This window comes from Mustela nigripes, chromosome X (genome assembly GCF_022355385.1).
Source record: "Mustela nigripes isolate SB6536 chromosome X, MUSNIG.SB6536, whole genome shotgun sequence".
Taxonomy (NCBI): Eukaryota; Metazoa; Chordata; class Mammalia; order Carnivora; family Mustelidae; genus Mustela; species Mustela nigripes.
Window position 1 is genome coordinate 12,345,546 of NC_081575.1, and position 18,534 is coordinate 12,364,079.

The window sequence follows — 18,534 nt, forward strand, 5'->3', positions numbered from 1 at the left end:
CCCCCCCCCCACTTTTATTTTACTAAAACCCTTGGCCTGACATTGCTGAGCCTGGAAAAAAAAATTTTTTTTGAGCCTGGAAAATATTGATGAGTTCGTTTTATTATGTTTAGACATTTATTCAGGTGTGTATATTGCAGTATTTTTTTCATGCACACAAACCTTACAAGTATACACACATTTGGTCTCTGTCCCTGTTTCTGGCACAGAGCTCCTAAAATCCTAGGAATTTCCTGTGATAAAAGCAATAAAAGTGTCTTTTGTTATGTTAATGAAGTGACTTTTGGAAAGCCCCTCTGGTTGGGGGGACTGGTTGCCTGGGGATCCAACCTTGTGATCAGAGGGTTGGAACTTTGAGGCCCACCCTCCAGGGGAGGGTAGAGGGCCTGAAGATTGAGTTCTATCGCCATTGGCCAGTGAATTAATCAGTCGTACCTCTAACGAAGCCTCCATAAAAACCCAAAAGGACAGGGTTTGGTAGACCTTCCAGGTTGGTGAACATGTGGAAATTTGGGGAGAGTGGTCCACCTGGAGAGGACATGGAAGCTCCGGGCCCTTACCCCAGACCATGCCCTGTGCTGCTCTTCCATCCCGCTGTTTCTGTGTTAAATCCTTTTATGGTGCACCAGTAAGCTGGGAAAATGTTTCTCTGAGTCCTGTGAGTGGCTCTAGCAAATTAGTAGAAGCTGAGGAGGAAGCTGTGGACTTGTGTCTGGAGGCTGAAACTCAAGGTGGGGGTCTCTGCATCCTCCAGTTGGCAGTGGTCCGAAGTACAGATGGTCATGAGGACTTGGGACTGGCGTCTGAAGTATAGGGAAGTGTGGGTAGTCTTGTAGGACTGAGCCCTTAACTGGAGCGATCTGATGCTGTCTGGGTACTTTTCAGAATTGAGTTACATTGTAAGACACCATAGCTGGTGTCTGGTCTAAGAATTGCTTTTTGGAGTGGAGGGGGCCCCCCCCCCCCCCCCCCAGGCTCACACACATATTGGAATTGAGTGATCAGACCTAAACATTGGGGTATACCATATACTGATTATCAGTTTTCTAAATAACTAGAATAAATACATCTGATGCTTAAACTCTACTGACCGTAGTATAATCTTTATTAGATGATTTATGTTATTTTATGATCTTGCAGAGCATTATTTCTTTCAGCAAATATTCACGGCGCACCTACTGTGTATAGGGCACTATGGTAGGCCCTGTGGACACATGGGTGAGCGAGTCAAAGTCCCTGTCTTCAGAATCTTTAATCATCATTACATGCATGGCTGTAGGTACAGAGGACATGGTGACTACCCTATGTCTAACACATTTATAATGTACCATGAAGCTTGATTTTCATGAAGAAGTTACTGTTGTATGCTTACTTGCCTTTTTTTCCCCTCTACCGAAAATAGTGTACAATCTCAGTTATATCCGGGTTGCTTGGATTGCAGATTAAAAAGGAATTTGTTGGGCGCCTGGGTGGCTCAGTGGTTAAGCTGCTGCCTTCGGCTCAGGTCATGATCTCAAGGTCCTGGGATCGAGTCCCACATGGGGCTCTCTGCTCAGCAGGGAGCCTGCTTTTTCCTCTCTCTCTCTCTGCCTGCCTCTCTGCCTACTTGTGATTTCTCTCTGTCAAATAAATAAATAAAATCTTTAAAAAAAAAAAAAAAAGGAATTTGTTGCGCTTGACCCTTCAATATGACCGACACATGGCATACTGCTCCTTGCAAATAGATGCTAGTCTGATTCTGTGTAAGGTAGGAAACCTATTTTTGGGAAAAGTCACTATTACTCGAAATAAATACTATTTATTCACTTACTATTAAATTATATATTTAAAAGCCTGAAAATAAATTCTGTCCCTTTTTTTAAAAATTTTTTTTTATTGATTAAGCAACATAAAATTCTGGAAGTCTTCTAAATACCTTCTGTAAAGGTTTACCATTTGCTCCTGTTTATGACTAACGGTTCATAATTCAAACCTCTATTAGTGGGCAGTATTGAGTGCCCACAAATCAGGTAGTTTCCAGTGCTCTTAATGAACTTGTAGCAAAGGTGAGATTTGGGCAGGTGAAGCAGCCATTTTCATACTGATGCAGCTCTCGGAATGAGCTTGTTGTCTTCTTCTACCGGTTAACCACCAGCTGGGCGATGGGTTCAGCTTCCCTAAGTCTGGATGATACGCAAAGAACTAGCCCATGAGTGAATTCATATACTGGTTGATGGGACACATCATCAAGGCTGATTGCTTGTCTAACACGGTTGATCAGTTCTCTCCAAAAGGGTGAAAGCATGGGACACAAAATAAAAATACTGTTTTTTGTGGGGTTTTTTTCCCCACCAAGGAGGTGGAGTTTCTTGTACATCTGTAGTGTTTTTATACAGATTAATCTTTTGCATCTGGACTCTGAGATTGAGACTTTTCTGATTGGGTGGAGGGAGTCTCTGGGCTTCCGTAGGTGAGTTAGGTGCTGTTTTCGTTTGTTTCTGTTCACTTCACACTTAACCTTCTTGGCTTGGTTCAAGGGTGGATCAGTGGTGATTGTAAAACAAACATTAGCATGACTGCAGCGTATGTTAACACTTCTGCAGTTTAATGATGAATGAGCACTCAGCACTGCAGATTTGGTGTGGTTTGCCCTATGCCAGCATACTGGCAGACAGCCCCCTTGGTTCTGCAGTGTATAGATGGATTGCTGGTTTGGCTGACTTCTTGATTATCTGGCTTATAGATAATGTTGGACTGTGGATATCCAGATCTTTGGGAGGTTAATCTGTATTTGTGAAGTACAGATCGCCATCAATTTTTTTTTTTGCCCCATATATATTTAATAGAATATAGGAGGATTAGTGAGGCCTATCCTGTTCAAGCATATTTGTTTTTTTAACCTCCTTCATTATATGTTAAAGTATTATGTTGGCTGTATTTTTCGAGTCTCTTCTTTGCCTAGGTATTACTGGAAAAATCAGAGTCTTCTTGATAATGATCTTGCAGCTAGTGTAGCTTCAAGTAAACAGTAGATGCTCAATAAATACTTATGGTATTGTTTTGAACTGAATTGTTAACCCAGTTAACAGATCTGTAGAACTACAGATCTACAGAACTACAGAATCTCTAGTCTCAGGTGAAAATGATCAGAAAAAATTAATATTTTTTTCATGCCTGCTTAAAAAGTAATCAGAAAAACTTTAGCATTTCTATGAGGCTGTTTTTTTTTAAGATTTTATTTATTTATTTGACAGAGAGAGATCACAAGTAGGCAGAGAGGCAGGCAGAGAGAGAGAGAGGAGGAAGCAGGCTCCCTGCTGAGCAGAGAGCCCGATGTGGGGCTCGATCCCAGGACCCTGAGATCATGACCTGAGCCAAAGGCAGCGGCTTAACCCACTGAGCCACCCAGGTGCCCTGAGGCTGTTTTCTTAATTCCAAAGATTATCTTTACCACTTCCCCCTTCCTTGGCCATACATAAAAAGCTGTAATTAATGTACTGCCCTCAACTTCTAAAATTATAAGCAAATTTATATTCTTTTTGTTAAATGCCCTTCATAAGCTTATATTTTATGTCGCCACCAGCACATCAAGTCTTTTCTGAAAAAACAAAGCTGCAGTGTTAACTCTTCAAGAGCTATATATCTTTTGACTTTCCTTGGTAAGTGTGCATTATTTTAATTCAGGATATCACTTAGTACTTGGTGCTGGGAATGTAAAATACTTTTCCTGTTTGCACCTCATTGCCATTGGTTGGTTGGGTATCTGTAGCGAGAAGACAGCAGACCAAAGGAACTGTGGAGTTTAAGGGATTTGGAAGCAGTTTTTTTTTTTAAAAAGATTTTATTTATTTATTTGACAGACAGAGATCACAAGTAGGCAGAGAGGCAGGCAGAGAGAGAGAGAGGGAAGCAGGCTTCCTGTGGAGCAGAGAGCCCCATGCGGGGCTCGATCCCAGGACCCTGAGATCATGACCCGAGCCGAAGGCAGCAGCCCAAACCACTGAGCCACCCAGGTGCCCCTGGAAGCAGTTTTGTTGTGAAAAGAGACCCAGCCTTGTTAAAGGGTTGGTGCAAGTTCTAGTTCTGCCATTTACTGCCCAGCTTGGGAAATTGGGCACATCAGTGCGTTGATCAAAATGTCATCTTTGGACTCCTTGCACAGGAACCATCTGGGCTGCTTTTGTCAACAGAATCCTAGGACTCAAGCCTCATGAATCCGAGTCTCAGGTGATAGGTCTCTGATAACTGCCTTTTTAGCAAGCATTCCAGATGGTTCTGGAATTCACTAAGATTTCAGAACACCCATGACATAAACATTGAAATATTTATTTTCTGTGTACACTCTCTGTTCACCTGTCTCAACTTCACTTTTCCTCATCTACAGAATGAACGTAGTAATACTTCATGAGGCTGTTGGGACAATGTTTGGTAGAGTCCTCCCCACTATTCCAGTTGTGTCAGACGTTCCCCAGCCACTCTCAGGTTTCGTGGCTTCTTGGCAGAACTCATAGGACTTAGCATATAGTTCTGCTCCCAGCTATGATTTATTAGAGCAAGAGGATACAAAGCAAAGTCAGCAGAGGGAAAGGGCGCATGGGGCCAAGTCTGGAGAAAACCAGGTGCAGCTTCCATGGTCCTCTCCCACCGGCGTCACACAGGTTGTGCTTAATTCCTCCAGCAACGAGTTGTGATAACTTGTATAATGTGTTGTCTACCAAGGAAGCTCATTAGAGACTCTGTGCCCAGAGTTTTTACTGGGACCTGGTCATGTACACGCCCCTTGCCCAGTATCTGCCAAAATTCCAGACTCCCAGAAGGAAGACAGGATTTAGCATAAACCAAGAATTTAGGCACAGCTGGCTACTCTTAACCATTTCGGGTGATGGGAACCTTCGGTGGTGGGAACCTTCCCAAGATCCAAATCCAAATCCTCAGCTGGATACCAGCTTTGTAAGCAGGCCTTTTTTTTTTTTTTTTTTTTTTTTAAAGAATAGCAGTCTCAGGCCTGCTCTGTTAACCCTTTCCTACACGGTACTGTTGGGAGATACTGGTATTTGTCAATGAAGGGAAATGACTTGCCCACCACGGTCGTCCAGCTCAGCCGCGGGCAGAGCTGAGGCTGAGACGCCCAGCAACCACCACCGCCTTTTGTTTGCTGCATGCAGCCCTGCTTCCGAATTATGGGTCATCCTGTTTCACATTGTCCAATGCATTCACTCTCTGTCACTTGCAGCAGAAGAGCAGCCTGCCGCTGGGAACTTGATGCCCCCAGTGGGGGAGCCAGGAAGTATTGATGTTTCTGCCAGTTTAGCGTCAACACTTGCTGGTTTCCTCTCTGGAGCATCACCAAGTTCGTGGATTTTCATTTTTTCCTGACTTTCGGATTTTTGTTACGACCCCTTCCTCCTTGTTCCATTCATTTACCCATAGTCCCAACACTCATTTGCATCATTACCTCATCGCATTCTATGCATGGCTGGCTGTTAGCTCATAGGCAGCGGATTCAAAAATTTGGGGGTGGGAGGTCACCCAGTTCCAAAGTGCAGACATTACTGAAGAGTATTTAGTGTAGGATGACTATATAGGGAAAACCTGCCAAAAGAAAAAAAACAACAAAATTCTTGGATTAATAAATGAATTTTATGGCAATATTTATAAATACTGTTTGCATCCAGGAGAGTTTTTACAGTCATGAAAAACCCCAGGGATATCTCTGCTTATTCTTAAGTTTCAGCCCTTTTTTTTTTTTTGCTGTTATCAAAAAGGAAAATTAATAATTGTTTATGATTTAGGCAAGGAATGAATCAGGAACTCGTACTGAAGGATGTAGTAATCCTCTAGATCAACAGGGAGCAGAAGCCAGGAGCGAACTGTCACAAATAAGGAACAGCTGGGTAGAGCAGATTATGTAAGCTACACCTGTTGTGTAAGCAGTGGGGATGTTCTTTAAGCTTCACAGTTAATGTAGTTTGCAATAATATGGATTAAGGGCTCTATAGTATAGTGCACAATTAACTTTGGCTTCTTTTCTGAAAACATTTGCGTGAATCACAAGCTTCCTTGGTAAACTCTTGCCTTCCTTGTGCTGTAGAAGTACGTAAGACACAGACCTGGTCTGCAGAACTTGGAGTCTGTTAGAGATGGAAGATCACATACAAGACCAGCCTCCTTATGAGGCATTTGGTCATCAGTCCTCGCTGCTATCCTTTTATTTTATTATTTTATTATTTTAAAAGATTTTACTTATTTATTTGACACAGAGAGATCACAAGTAGGCAGAGAGGCAGGCAGAGAGAGAGGAAGGGAAGCAGGCTCCCCGCTGAGCAGAGAGCCCAATGCGGGGGCCCAATCCCAGGACCTTTGAGATCATGACCTGAGCGGAAGGCAGAGGCTTAACCCACTGATCCCCCCGGGTGCCCCTGCTATCCTTTTATAGAGGCACACATGGTAAGTGCAGCCCACTTTCAGAAGGGGGCGCTGAATCTCACTCTGTCGGGGTGGAGCGGGGGCATTTGTAGAGGAGGTAGCCTATGAACTGGGTGGTAAGGGACCCAAAGTATTGAAGTTCATGGAATTTTAGGGCCAGGCAGCCTCATTACAGAAAGAAGCAATTACTGGAGAATTTGGACCAAGTTATTGCTTATGGGACTTAGAGCAGCAGAACCTGTCAACTTAGAGAGCACGGGTTCCACCTCCAGCTGCTGGAGAAAGACCACAACCTTGGTCTTCAATGCCTTATGTTTGCTGTGGTGAAATTTAAACTTGAAAAGAGGGAAAACTAAAAATGGATTTCAGGCAGCATTCAGTCTTCAAAACAATAGCGACAGGAATTTCCCTGTGACTCTTCCGAAATGCATGACTACAGTGATGGTGGTTATCAGTCTTCTGATTTGGAGCAGGAGCAGTCAGGTAGGAGCCAAGATGGAAGCAGCTGGGGTAATATTTCAAGACACTGCTTCATGTAATACATGGTTATTTGTCCTGCTTATCTAATGAGTGCATACTTTAAACTTTTACTACGTGGGGACATTGTGGTAGAGGTTATTATCTCGAGTAGTGATGGTCATTTTATAGGCATACCTCTCTTTATTGTGCTTCGTTTTACTGTGCTTTGTAGATACAAATCAAAGGTTTATGGCAACCCTGTGTTGAGCCTGTCTGATAGCACCACTTTTCTAACGGCACTTGCTCATTTTGTGTCTCTTGTCACATTTTGGTAATTCTCACAGTATTTCAAACATTTTCTTCAATATTATTTGTTGTGGTGGTCTGTGAAGTGATTGTGACTGACTGAAAGCTCAGGTGATGGTTAGAATATGTGTTTAGCAATGAAGTTTTTAGCAATAAAATTTGAAAATTAAGGTATGTACATTGTTAATGTTATTGTACACTTAAAAGACCCCAGCATACTGTAAACATAATTTTAAAAAAGATTTTATTTATTTACTCGACAGACAAAGATCACAAGTAGGCAGACAGGCAGGCAGAGAGAGAGAGGAGGAAGCAGGCTCCCTGCTGAGCAGAGAGCCCGATGCAGGGCTCGATTCTAGGACCCTGAGATCATGACCTGAACCGAAGGCAGAGGCTTTAACCCACTGAGCCACCCAGGCGCCCCAAACATAAACTTTAAAAAGATTTTAAGTCCTCTCTACACCCATGGTGGGCACGCTCAAACTCACAACCCCGAGATCAAGCCTGCCTGGCACTCCAGTAAACATAACTTTTACATGCACTGGGAAACCAGAAAATTAATGTGACTCACTTGATTGTGGTATTTGCTTTATTGTTGTGGTCTGGAACTGACCCTGCAGGCTCTCCAAGGTATGACTAGATTTTAAAAAGATAGGGATCAGGCCTTGGTCCTTACAGTAACCTGTTTCACTACCACTAGACAACGTGGGTCTTCAGTAGACATTCACACTTGACCGTGTCATTGTGTGTTACTAGAACATGCATTGCATCTTACTCCCTCAACACGTGTATCTCCACACGATGTTGATGCATTTTTGTTTTTCTCATCACAACTTCTAACTCTCTTCCAAATGATCAACATTTCTTTCATATTTGTTCCTCCTTTGGTCTTCCTCTTTCAGTAAATGACATCATCCCTGACCCACTTGTTCGAGCTAAAAACCTAGTAGTCATCCTTAATACCGCCTTTCCCTTCATCTCCCTCACAGCACATCTAGTAGGTTTGGTTTCTGAAAGAGCTCTCAAAGCCGCCCACTTCTCTGCATGTCCACCTCGACTGCCATCCAAGTTCAGGCTGCCACTGTCCCTTACCCAGGCCATTGGCAATGGATGATCTCATCCACTCTTGCCCTCTCCAATGTATCCACCACGCAGCACCAGAAATATCTTGTACAAATGCGTATCTGAAAGCCCTCAGTAACTTTCTTCTGCTCCCTGGATAAAAATCTGACCAGTATAAGCTTGTACTCTTTTTCACTGTTTTTTTTGTTGTTGTTGTTGTTGTTCACTTTTAAAAATGGAGATATAATTCACATAGCAAACAATTCACCATTTTATCTTTTTTTAAAGATTTTATTTATTTGAGAGAGGGGGAGAGCACGAGCTGTGGGTAGGGCAGGGGCAGGGGAGGAGGGAGAAGCAGACTCCCGGCTGAGCAGGGAGCCTGACACGGGGCCCCATCCCAGGACCCCGAGATCATGACCTGGACCTAAGGCAGACATTTAACCAACTGAGCTACCCAGGTACCCCAACAATTCACTCTTTTAAAGTGTACGCCTCGTTTTTTGTGTGTTTTTTTTTCTTCAAGTTTTTGTTTAAATTCCAGTTACAATGTTAGTTTCAGGTATGGAAGTTAGTGATTCATCATTAAGTGGATTTTAGCATATTAACTATTTTGTGTAGCCATTACTACATTCTAATTCAGGAACATTTTCATCACCCCAAAAAGAAAACATGTACCTATTAGCTGTTAGTCCCAATCCCTCCCTTGAGGCCCTGGCAAACACCCATTTACTTAATCATCACTGTGGATTTGCCTGTTCTGGACATTTCGTGTAAATGGACTCCTACAATATTTGGTCTTTGGTAATTGACTTCTTTCATTTAGTAGGATGTTCTCAAGGTGTTTTTTTTTTTAAAAGACTATTTATTTATTTGACACAGAGAGAGAGATATCACAAGTAGGCAGAGAGTCAGGCAGAGAGAGAGGGGGAAGCGGGCCCCCTTCCGAGCAGAGAACCCGATGTGGGGTTCGATCCCAGGACCCTGAGATCCTGACCTGAGCCGAAGGCAGAGGCTTAACCCACTGAGCCACCCAGGTGCCCTTCTCAAGGTTTTTTAATCCATGTTGTAGCACGTATCAGTACTTCATCCCTTTCTGTGGCTCAGTAATCCACTGAATGGATATACCACATTTGGTTGATCCATTGATCAGGTGATAGGCGTTTGGATTATTTATACTTTACGGTCAATATGAATAATGCTGCTGTTTTGAACATTTTTGTACATGTTTTTGTGTAGGCATGTGTTTTCAGTTCTCTTGGGTATATACCTTGGAATGGGATTGCTAGATTATATGGTAGTTCTTTAACTTTTTGAGGAACTGCTGAACTTTCCCACAGCTCTTCTCCACTTCTTACCTTTTTTAAGAGAAGAAAACTTGGGGGGCAGTGCCTGGGTGGTGCCGTCAGTTAAGCATCTGACTCTTGGTGTCCACTCCAGTCATGATCTCAGGGTCATGAGATCGAGCTCTGTATGGGGCTCCACACTAAGCTTGGAGTCTGCTTAAGACCCTCTCTTTATCTCTTTCTAATCCCTCGCCCCCTCTAAAATAGATAAATAAATCTCTTAAAAAGTTTAAAAAATTTTTAAAATTGTGGTAAAAAGCATGTAGCATAAACTTTGCCATCCTAAACTTTTTTAATTGTATAATTCAGTAGTGTTAAGTGTAATCACATTCTTGTGCAACAGATACACAGAACTTTTCCATCTTGCGAAACTGAAACTTTTACCCATTAAACAGCAGCCCCTCATTTCCCTCACTTGCCTCACCTCTCCTCCCCCAAGCCCCTGGTGACTAGCATTCTAATTTCTATTTTATGAATTTAACTACTTTAGATACCTTGTATGAATGGAGTCATACTGTATTTTTTTTCTTGTGACTGGCTTTTTTCACTGAGTATAATGTCCTCAAGCTTCATCCATGTGGTAGCATGTGACAGGACTTTTTTTTTTTTTAAAAGATTGTATTTATTTATTTGATAGATCACAAGTAGACAGGCAGGCAGAAAGAGAGGAGGAGAGAGGCTCCCCGCAGAGCAGAGAGCCCGATGTGGGATTTGATTCCAGGACCCTGGGATCATGACGTGAGCTGAAGGCAGAGGCTTTAACCCACTGAGCCACCCAGGCACCCCGACTTTCTTCTTTTCTAAGTCTTTATGTATATACCGCATTTGTTTATCTGTCCATTCATTGATGGATATTTGGGTTGTTTCCACCTCTTGACTATTGTGAATAATGCTGCTGTTAGCAGAGGTGCATAAATACCTCTTCAGGATAATGATTTTAATTCGTTGGGCTATGTACCCAGAAGTTGAATTGCTAAATCGTATGGTAGTTTTATGTTTAATTTTTTGAGGCACCTCTGAAGTTTTCCGTAGTAGCCAAACCATTTTACGTTCCATCACCATAGCAGAAGGGTTCCAACTTCTCCATCCTAGTCAGTGCTTTTTTTTGGATAGGAGCCATTTTAATTGGTGTGTGGTGATATTTCATTGTGGTTTAGATTTGCGTTTCTCAGATGATTAGTGATGTTAAGCATCTTTTCGCATGCTTTTGGCCATTTGATTATCGTTGAAGAAATGTGTATTCAAAGTGGTTTCCCAATTTTTTACCAAGGTATTTGAGTTTTTGTTCAGTTGTTGCAGTTCTTTATATATTCTAGATATTAACCCTTATATACTCTAGATATTAACTATCATATATGTGATTTCCAGATAGGTTCTTTTATTCCATAGGTTGCCTTTTTATTTTGTTGATTGTTTTCTTTGATGCATAGAAGTTTTTTAATTTGATGTCCCATTTGTCTTTTTGCTTTTGTTTCTTGGGCTTTTTAGTGATATATCCAAGAAATAATTACCAAATCCAGTGTGTCATGAAGCTTTTCCCCTGTGTTTTCTTCTACGATGTTTTATCCTTTTAGGTCTTACATTCAGATCTTTAATCCATTTTGAATTGACTTTTGTATGTGGTGTTAGAATCCAACTTCATTCTTTTCCATGTGGATATCCAGTTTCCCAGTGCCATGTGCTGAAAAGATTCTTTTTTACTCGTTGAGCGGCCTCGTCATCCTTCTTAAAGATCTTTGACCATATACATGAGGGTTTATTTCTGGATTCTATTTTATTCCATTGGTCTGTGTGCCTGTCTTTATGCCTGTACTATATTGTTTTCATTACTGTAGCTTTGTGATATCTTTTGAAATCACAAAGAATGAGGCCTCCAACTTTGTTCGTGTTCTTTTTTTTTTTTAAGATTTTATTTATTTATTTGAGAGAGAGAGAACAGGGGGAGGAGCAGAGGCAGAAGGACATGCAGACTCCATGCTGAGTCTGGGCCCCAACATGGGAATCAAGCCCACAACTGAGATCATGGCCTGAGCCAAAATCAAGAGTGAGAATTGTAACTGACTGAGCCATCCAGGTGCCCCTGTTCTTTTTCAAGATTGTTTTGGCTATCCAGGGTCTCTGGAGATTGTATATGGATTTTAGTGTGGATTTTTCTATTGCTGCAAAAAAATATTCCTCATTTTGTGTGTGCTTTCTGCCGCAGGACCTTTGTATATATCATTTCTCTTGTCTGGTAAGCTTCTCTATGGCAGTCAGTGGCCTCAATTCTTACTCATTTCCCAGAGCTCAGCTTGATCATTTCCCCAAAGAAGCTGACCCTGTCCTTCCCTCAGACATTGCCAGCTTTGCAGCTTCTCTTAGCATCATGAACCTTTCCTTTACACTCTTATCACAATTGGCTTTACATTTGTATATTAATTTCCTTTGCTAACATAATTAGTAACAACCTTCCCTCTACATAGTGTTTCATGAGGGTAAGAACTGTGACCGTTTTTGCTTATTGCTGTGTCACTAATGCCTCAGTGCCTGATATAAGCCCTTAATACATGAGGATGGAAATAATCTTGTTATTTTATATGGATCAAAATTTAAGTGGATTTTCTTGATTATTTTTTGATTTTTCATTTTACCTTCCATATAGGCATTTGTGTTCTGTTATGGTGTGTGCAGAAATAATTTTTCCAGTCAGTGCCTTGACTGATCCTTGGCATGTGACATGTTGCAGGTTTGTGGAATTTAGTTGTAAGTTGTCCTTGTCGTCTTATCATTATAATAACAGTTAAAACCAGAGTGGTAAGTCCCTGGCATTGTTTTAAGTGCTTTACAAGCAATCGTTCATTATATGCATTTGCTTATTGTAGATAGGCTTTTCCAGAGAAAACAGAGTCAGTAGGCTGTGTGTGTATGTGTGCGTGTGTGTTTACAGATATGTACATACCTATGGATTTAATGTTTAGTGTTATTTGTATGTATAAATGTAAATAAATTTCTCTATACATATATTAAAACTTCATAGGTATGTGTAGACATATAAACTTATTTTAAGGAAATGACTCAGGATTATGGAAGTTGACAAGTCGTAAGTCCTGCAGTCAGCAACCTAGAGACCCAAGAGAGCCAGTGGTGTAAAGTCTGAGGTGGGAAGACCTGACAACCAGGAGAGCTGACATGGAAGTTCGAATTCGAGAGCCAGTGTTTCGGTTTGAGTCCAAAGGCAGGTTCAACCAATGTTCCAGCTCAAAAAAGCTATTAGGCAAGAGGAGTTTCCCCCTTGGGAGCGGGGAGGCCAGGGAGGGGAGCCAGTCATTCTGTTCTCTTCAGGCTTTCAGTTGGTTGGATAAGGTCCACTAGCATTCTGGAAGACAACGTGCTTTACTCTCTCTGCCAATTCAGATATTAATCTCATCCAAAAATACCCTCACAGACACACCCAGAATGTTTGACCAAGTATCTGGGCACTACATGGCCCAGTCAAGATCATGCGTACAATTAACCATCACACTTACGTGATCATGAATGAGCAGTCTAAAGTGTATATAGATCAAGAATGAAAGACCTTACCATAAATAACTAATTTGCTACCCTTTCCATCCATCAGATGAGGAGCTTAGACTGCTACACAATCTGTAAAGGCTCAGCGAGTCCTAGAACTAAAAAGTCTTAAAGGCCATCCAGTTGTCCAGCCTCTTCATTTTACAGCAGAGGAAATGGGCAGAGAGAGGACAAGTGGCTTGTCCAAGATTATTCAGTGAATGGGAGTTCAGAAATAGGGAATTCCGGGCCCAGCTCTGTCATCTGTGTCTTCCCATTTCCTCTTCTGTGAACTGTGAGGGCTCTTGGGTCATCTATATTTAAGTTTTCTCCTAGCTTTATAATTGTGTAGTATATGTTTTAAGCTTCACAGTCAAGCAGTGGAATTTTTTTGTTGTTGTTTTCTGTTGGGTTGTTTATCAGTGTTATTCTTCAGGCCTTTGTCTCTTGATTGCTCATGTGACTGTACCTTAAACTTCAGTTTCTTTAATGAGTGGAGACTAAAATGTCTATACTTTGAATGGGAACCATGACAAATTTTAGGCTGTTCATGCTCTTCATTGGCTTTTTTTTTTTTTTAAGATTTTATTTTTATTTATTTGAGAGAGAGACAGTGAGAGAGAGCATGAGCAAGGAGAAGGTCAGAGGGAGAAGCAGACTCCCCATGGAGCTGGGAGCCCAATGCGGGACTCGATCCCGGGACTCCAGGATTATGACCTGAGCTGAAGGCAGTCGTCCAACCAACTGAGCCACCCAGGCGTCGCTCTTCATTGGCTTTTAATAGTGGTTATACTTTTTGGTTTTACACTGCCCTGAATGATTGGGGATCAAATGTAGCCCCATGCCTTTGTTAGTACTATGTTCTAGAATTAAACTCAACTCTGAATATATTGACTTTTCGCCAACAGCCGTAGTGGAGGAGAGCATTTTTGGTAATGCTAAAATATGATGGGCAGGCTTCCTGGGGAGCACCAGCCCTGCCTTTTTTTGCTAGTGGCCACCTGACATTTTTTCCCAAAGACACTCTTACTCGTGGGTACTCAATGAACACGATTAGCTGCACGGTAGTAGATAGGGAGGCAGCCCTTGGATTGGCTGAGTAGCAGCTGCTAGGAGACAGTAGGGTGCAGTAAGTAGGCAATCCATATGTGTAAATTTTATTTTTTTATCTTTTATAAACATATAATGTATTATGTGTAAATTTTAGAATCAATAGTATAGTGGAGCAGAATTTGGTACTTGCTGTGTTTATTACAGTCATTGATTCAACCAGAGGATAATAGCCAGGGAAGGGGAGCAGTTTCCTGAAATGGAGTTCTATAAGTCCATTTTAAAAGTCATAGTCATTTGTTTATTTAGGTTAGACCCTAGACATTAATGGAAAGTATCAGTAGAATATATATATCCCTGTTTTGAAATATAAGGCAGTGCAATTGAAATACTCTTGTGCAAATTTAGATGTATTACATATGACATATTAAAGATAACTAATGAAAGCAATGTAATCAAAATCAAATGAAACCAGTCAAAAGACATTAATGGATTTATAGAGTACATGTTTGGAATTAATTTCAGTAGTCGTGAAATTCATGTTGCATCAATAGTTGTCTCTCTCTTTTTCTTAAAATGAATTAATTAATTAATTATTTTTAGTTGTATCTTTTAGTTCCCAATACACACACCTAGCCTTGTGGAAGTTTTCTTAGGAATGGGGCCGGAAACTTTGCTGTTCTGGTGCCTCCATTCACCACCACTTCCATATTAAAGAAATTATCTTCATAAAATGTAATGGTTGGTGCTTACAGAATATACGTGAAATGTATGCATAATAATAAGATGAATACCTATATTCCTACCACCTAACTTGAAAATGAGACCGTTCCCAGTATAATTCCACCTACCTATGTGTTACCTTCTTGTGTCATCCCCCCCTGTCTCTCCTCCATATGGTCCTGTCTCCCTTCTACTTTGTAACAACTGTTTCTAGGAGTCATTCCATTGGCTTTAAGAAATAGCAAACCTAGATAATACATTGTTTTGTTTTCTTAATTTGAGCCTTATAGAGATGGTTACTGTTTTTCTCTTATGTAGTATTATATTTCTATGATTCCTTATAAGGTTTTATGTAGCTATAGTTCATTCATTGTCACTACAGAGTAATACTGATTTGGAAATGTACCAGAATTTATTCATTCTTCTGTCCGTGGACCTTCAGGTGCTTTGCAGGTGTTTTTTTTTCCTCTTATGATCAGAAGATATGTGTCTTTTGAGATTATATATATATATATATATATATAAAATAATGGGTTTTATCCCTGTGAGTCTGTGCATGGTATGTATAGGCTACAGATACATCTAAGCACACACACTTGGGCGTAAATATAAGACATGCGCACTTAACGACAGGTCTTGAAATGTGCGGCTGTACAAGAAGAGGTCAAATTGTTCTCCAAGGTGGTTTGACCAATATGCAATCCCATTAGCAATGGGGGAATTCCTGTTGCTTCATACTTTTTGACACTTGGTATTGTCTGACTTCTTATTTTTTGCCAATTCTCTGATTACTAATAAAGTTAAGCATCTTTGCAAATGTTTATGGATCATTTATGTTTCCCTTCTGAAGTATTTATTTATGTCTTTTGACTATTTTTCTTGGGTTGATTATCTTTTTCAGACTTAATTATAATTATGAATCTTTTTTTAAAGATTTTATTTATTCATGTGAGAGAGAGAGAGAGAGAGAGAGAGGCAGAGGGAGAAGCAGACTCCCTGCTGAGCTGGGAGCCAAGACTTGGGGCTTGATCCCAGGACCTGGACATCATGACCTGAGCCAAAGATAGACACAACCATCTGAGCCATCCAGGCGCCCCTGTGAATCCTTTTTCTATTGGGGCATTAATCCTTTTTTGGTTATATTTGTTGCAGATACAGTCTCAGTTGGTGACTTGTCCTTTTACTATTTTGTTTGCTGTCTTTTAATAAGCAGGTTCTTAATTTTAATGTAGTTAAAATTTCAGTCTCTTTATAGTTAGTGCTTTATTTATCTTGTTGAAGTAATTCTTGGCTGTGCCAAAACTGGAGTGCTAGTTGCCTTTTTTTCCTCAAAGTTTTCGAGTTTGGCAAATTATTTTCTGAGCCTCATGTTTCAGATCTTTAAAATCCAAGGACTTGAACTAGGTTTTGTATAAACCTTTTACTCTTTGACACTGTAACCTGAAGTAGACTGTGAGGATATGTGCTTGTGTTTTCAGAGAGTGCGGCGTAATGTAGTCGTCTTTCCCACTGTGACGTTTCATGTTCACTCCTCCTTGACTTCTCTTTCACTTACTTCCTCACCCTCTTCCTTCCTATTTTCTTTGGAAACGTCTCCAATTGAATTCTGCAGCATTCTAGATTTTCTGTGTTGGAGCGGCATTTCGAAATCGAGATTTGTATGGAGAGAATTGTAGCTATGTGTGCAGGTGGAAGAAATAATAGAGAGCCCTCGTGTACCCTTTACCCAGTTCTTCCCAAAGATAACATCTTTCAAAACCAGTATAATGTCAAAATCAGAGTGTTGACATTGATAGTAGCCACCAATCTTAACTCAGATTTTTCCAGTTATACTTACGTGTGTGTGTGTGCCTGCGCGTGTGTGTGTTTGATATCCTGGTAAAAGCTGCTCTTGGGTTGTCATATCACTATTTTTATTGGGTTGATTATCTTTTTCAGACTGAATTATAATTATGAATCCTTTTTAAAAAGATTTTATTTATTCATGTGAGAGAGAGAGAGAGAGAGGCAGAGGGGGAAGCAGACTCCCCATACCAATAGGAGTCGTTTCAAATTCCAAATGCCAAAGCATACCAATAGGAGTCATTTCAAATTCCACCTGCATTTTAGCAGCTAAAAACTCATAGTGGAAAGGAGGAATGATATTCCTTCTAACACTTAAAAGTGTGCAAGGATGTGCATTAGTTTATATCTCCATAAACAGAACCTTATATTGTTGTCAGGCTGGTAGCCAAGGACAGTTGAAGACTGCGTTTATGGAGAGCTACATATGCTCTAACTCATGTCTGCCTCAAAATATTTAAAAACAAACACTCGGTCATCTTTTTTTTTTTTTTTTTTAAGATTTTATTTATTTATTTGACAGAGTTCACAAGTAGGCAGAGAGGCAGGCAGAGAGAGAGAGGAGGAAGCAGGCTCCTTCCTGAGCAGAGAGCCCAATGTGGGGCTCGATCCCAGGACCCTGGGATCATGACCTGAGCCGAAGGCAGAGGCTTAACCCACTGAGCCACCCAGGCGCCCCACACTTGGTCATCTTTAGTGCATTCATTCATTTACCCCTTTATTGACTTCTGACCAGCCCAGTACTATGCTAAGCACCAGGAACCGAATGGTGAGTAAAAACGGAAGTGGTCCGTTGTCTTTTTGGCACTTATAACCTAATTTACAGTTTAGAAATAAGCCAGCAACTATTATACTTGCTCATTTTCATAAGTTGTGAGTAAAATGAATAGAAACAGAAATAGGGTCTTTTTTTTCATAAGAGTAGCCAGCAAGTTCCGCCTGCGGAGATAACATTTAAACAGATAACTGCAGGAATGAGGGACTACTTGCAAACGGGCCTGGGAGTAGACCCTGGAACCAGCTTGTTCAGAGGCCCCGAGGGGGGCAAGAGCCTGGCAAATGGGGAAACTGAAAGGAGACTCGTGGGGTAAAAGGACACACTCAGTGGCGGGGTAGGCACGTGGAAGCGAATGAGGTGTAAGAACTTCTGGGGCACTGTCTTGGGAGCAGTTTGAATCTTGTAATCTGGACTTCTTAAAGCCATGTTTGTGACTGGGAGATGTGGAGGGGTAATGACAGTGAAGTCTGTTTAATAAACAATTCACAAATATTTATTGAGTACTCTTAAGTGTCAGGCACTATTCTACTAGCTCGTGATGAACTGGTGAGCAAGACAAAAACGTCTGTCCCCATGGACCTTACATTTTAAAAAAATTTTTTATGTAATCTCTACCCCCCCTGTGTGGGGCTCAAACTCACGACCCCGAGATCAAGAGTCGCGTGCTCTACCAACTGAGCCAGCCCTGTGCCCCTGACCTTACGTTTTAATGTAGGAGGGTGTTGTTAGGGCAAAGGGTAAACTGATATAACAGCTCCAAAATGCAATGGCCAGAAAAGGTAGGCGTTTGCTTCTCTGGCGTAACAGCCCAGAGCAAAGAGACAGCTGTTCTGTGTGGTCACTCAGGGTCCCAGGCTAATGGGGCAGTTTTGCCTTCCTCAGCAGTTGAAGGAAACGGAGGGTTCAGTGCAAACTTCTTTATGAAAATTTCTCACATCACTATTACACATATACCCTTTGGAGAAGTCTTTTTTTTTTTTTTTTTAAGACTTTATTTATTTATTTGACAGAGAGAGAGAGATCACAAGTAGG

At 41.1% G+C, this 18,534-nt stretch overlaps 1 protein-coding gene across 1 annotated transcript in view; it reads left to right on the forward strand.

Annotated features, from left to right (window-relative positions):
- The window catches only part of ATP11C (ATPase phospholipid transporting 11C), a 183,926-nt gene that overhangs the window by 4,462 nt on the left and 160,930 nt on the right, over window positions 1-18,534 (forward strand). The gene's annotated exons all lie outside the window — the stretch shown is intronic.